This window comes from Girardinichthys multiradiatus, chromosome 15, assembly GCF_021462225.1.
Source record: "Girardinichthys multiradiatus isolate DD_20200921_A chromosome 15, DD_fGirMul_XY1, whole genome shotgun sequence".
In the NCBI taxonomy this organism is placed as follows: Eukaryota; Metazoa; Chordata; class Actinopteri; order Cyprinodontiformes; family Goodeidae; genus Girardinichthys; species Girardinichthys multiradiatus.
In genome coordinates this window covers 13130651-13134218 of record NC_061808.1, presented here as the reverse complement: position 1 = coordinate 13134218, position 3568 = coordinate 13130651, and the positions used below count along the sequence as shown (strand labels likewise).

The following is a 3568-nucleotide window of genomic DNA, read 5'->3' as shown; positions in this document are numbered from 1 at the left end:
GAAGTTATGGGTGCCAACCTTTGTCTCAAGGATACTTTAATTACTATAATTATTTTTTAAATTATAATTTTTTATGTCTTAAGGATTATTTGTTTCAAAGTGGTTTTGGGTTCAAGTTATTACAATACCCAAATGGATTTTCTTTTTCAATGTAATGGCAAGGTATCAGCAATTTTGTATCAATATGTACATTTAGCCCTCACAATATCTCTGAAAGATCAATGCAGTTGATTGTTAAAAGATCAAGCTCATTAGACTAAGCAAATAAATGAAAGTCTGATGCCAGAGAATAAACTACTGAAATTAGGAAAAAAAGAGAACAAGTCCGATGACAGATTATTTTGTTATTTTATTATTTTATTTTATTTTATTCATACAGATCAGGACACATATATAGGACATTCCTCCATATACAACAATACAAACATTATTTGTATTTTGTTTATTTATGTTTTTACATTTTCTATTAATTTTCTTGTTCTGTTACAGGTGCAGTCTTGCAGACAACCTTAAGCCTGGGGACAGAGAAAACCTACTCAAAGTTCACGCATAAGAAAGACAAAACATAACCTATACACTCAAGACAATCATACAACTTCATTAAAAAAGAGCAAGAATAGAAAAAAGTGATAGAAAAAGCAGCTTTTTCTATCACAGAGGGTTCAAGCCAAGTCCAGCCATCAGTGAGTCAGTGGAAACACAACAAGCTCCATGCCGAGTAGAGACGTGCGGAGCTAGAACCTTCAATAGAAAAGAGTCCAAAAAACAGCCTTTAAGCCAGTTACAAATACATCAAGAAATGATAGAGTCACGGTAAAGAATGGTAATAGTTGGCAGAGCTTCTATGATTTCTAGATAGGACAAACTTTTTTTCAGCCCCTGCCAGGACTCAAACCTGGTACTTTCACCCAGAAGTGAATGTCTTACCTTTTTGTACCACAGAAGCTTTTTTGTTTTTGGTTTGTCTCTTTAAAATGTCTCTGTGTTACAAACAATTAACTGTATAATATACAGCTAATTGTTATTTACAATTAGTGCATTGCCTTGTTAAATTTAATTGGTGCGATTGGTGATTGTTGTTTCTGCCAAACTCAACTCATTTTTACTTATTTTGTTACATTTTGCTTTCTTTTTGTTTCTATATTACAAATAGCACTAAAAAGCTATTAATGCACACCGTGACTACAAGAACTACATGGGTACATGGATTCAAGGGTTTTTATTGTCATACCAGCTCACATTTACATGTTAAGGTACACAATTCAGACTCAGCTCCCGTTAAGAAGCCTAATACTTAAGTAAAAAGAAAAGTACAACATACAAACGAAATCTAACAATAAATAGCAATCAGTAAAAATATATGAAGAGCAAAGAAAAAACAAATATACACAAAGTACTAAATACACATGTAAAGCATGAGATAGTTCCTAATATTGCATTTCATCTATAAGTGAGTAAAATATTGCATCATTGGTGGGTGAAGTGTTTAGTGCAGGTCAGTGTGTAGTAAGAATGCTCCTCAGCCGGGACCAGACGGGAAGTGTGAGGTCATTGGATATGTGCATACCCAGGAACCTGAAGCTGGGGACCACTTCCACAGCTGCTGAAGGGCCGGCTGGGATGGCATTGTGACTTTCTGTTACGCTCTATTCAACAGATAAATTATATTTGTAATTTTATGTGTAGAAAATCAGAATCCAAGGAGTAAATACACATACAGTTTCTTTTTGTCTGTTTCTAACCGGCCAAATCCCTGTTTGGGGTGAAATGTAAACCTACAAATATTAAAGTATTAATATGCAACAGGCAAGGGCAAAAAAAATGCAAATTGTAATAGTTACATACTTTTTTATTTTTTATGTAACTTACACGACAGAAGCGTTGTAAATTAGATTTAAATGTCTTAACAGCAAATTCACAAAATTCATCAGTTTTTTCAAGGAGATTTTTACAGGTGTCTTTCGTAAATGTCTGACAACAGACTTACAAACACTTTCAATTATTTTGAAATCCAAAAGCAGTTTATGTTTAAATTGAACCCTCATTATTGCTAGATCCACTATACAGTTAACTAATGTCCGTTCGTCCTTGGTGACAGTGTCACACTTAGTCAGCATTTTGAGGTCGGCTAGTAGTGATATATCAAAGGTGTCAGGAAGATTTACAGTAGAGATGCTCTTTAAAGACCACACAATATTTTTCTTGCTCACAAAACTTCATTTAAAAAAATACCTGAGTGTAAAACTGCAGTCTTACCTGGTGCAATGTGTCCAAGGGGGGATCTTTAATGATGGAACTATATATATATGTATAGTTATTAAAGTGCTGCGTTACAATAAGAGATTTGATATGTCATGACAGCAATGTGACGAACATCCCAACCCACGCATCCAGAGCCAAGGTGACGTAACACTGCAGGGGAATCTGGAAAATTATTCGACAGGTAGTAACGCGTAACAACCACTAGAGGCCGTATGAGCTGCATGTGGCCGAGCCGCTGTTTTGAGGCGTGTTTGTGGGTGAGACGTTGTTGCGTCACATAAGTGGAGTGATGGGGAACAAATCGGTTGCGGTTATGACTTTCCACCGTTTTCCAGTCTGGAGGCGCATCCAGGGAGGCCGGTGTCGTTTTAAATTCGCGGTGAGAATGCGGTCCCTTACCCGTTCGGTTCTACACTGCTGCACAGCATTTAATGTGCTGGAGCCGCACTCTTGTGTTGCATTCAAGAGCACCCCGTGAGCTAAATTATACTCAGATACATTTAAAAGGATGTAATCAAATTTTGCTTCTATTAAGTCATGATAAGTTCAACACTTCCTAAAAAAACATGCTTGGTAATTGTCAAATGATTTTATATATTTCTTGCATTTTAAGTTCTGAACAAAACTTTAATTTTCTGTAAAAGTAAAATCAGATTGATATCAGCACAGTCGTGATTAATAACTAATAAAGCACACATTTAAGTTGTGAGAGTAATCTACTGCACTATCTTTGGATAAATAGGGTCTGTCCAGTACAACGGACAGCAGTACCCTAGACTGCTAATGTTTACTATGATCCAATAGGTCTTTGCAGTGTTTGCTTGTGCACACTTTGGTCACCATTTCAAGAAATTCAGAAATTTCATATACAACAAAAACTTACATATTCAGCCAAAAAAAAAAGATCATATTAAACATTCAGTTTTATTAGGTTACGCATCTTTGGGTTCCAGGGCTTCGTCAGAAAATTCAGACACAAAAACAGTTAAAAAAAAACTACTAACGGAAGAATACAACACATACTTTGTAAGTGATCATGATAGCTGCCTACACTGTTGAAAGGGTTATTCTGGATTTTAGATTTTGCACTCACAGAGATAAAGACTGTGATGAAGGTGTGGCCTGTATATATAAAAAAAACATGTGCACAGGTAAAATATAAAAATGATGCACTAACTTTAGGAGCGTTGAATAAAGCCAGGGAGACATTTGATGATAAACAGTTGTTTTGTTGTAGGTTAATTTTGCTGCTTTACAACATATTACCTGCATCACTATTTCATATAAAGAGAAATATAAATTTTCT

General features: G+C 35.3%; 1 long non-coding RNA gene across 1 annotated transcript; it reads right to left on the bottom strand.

Annotated features, from left to right (window-relative positions):
- Nucleotides 1-329: 329 nt before the first annotated feature.
- LOC124882438 lies at nucleotides 330-2793 on the bottom strand. The gene is made up of 2 exons (XR_007041905.1): nucleotides 2257-2793; nucleotides 330-1646 (listed from the first exon to the last, which is right to left on the bottom strand). It is a non-coding gene; the product is annotated as an uncharacterized LOC124882438 (long non-coding RNA).
- Nucleotides 2794-3568: the final 775 nt, after the last annotated feature.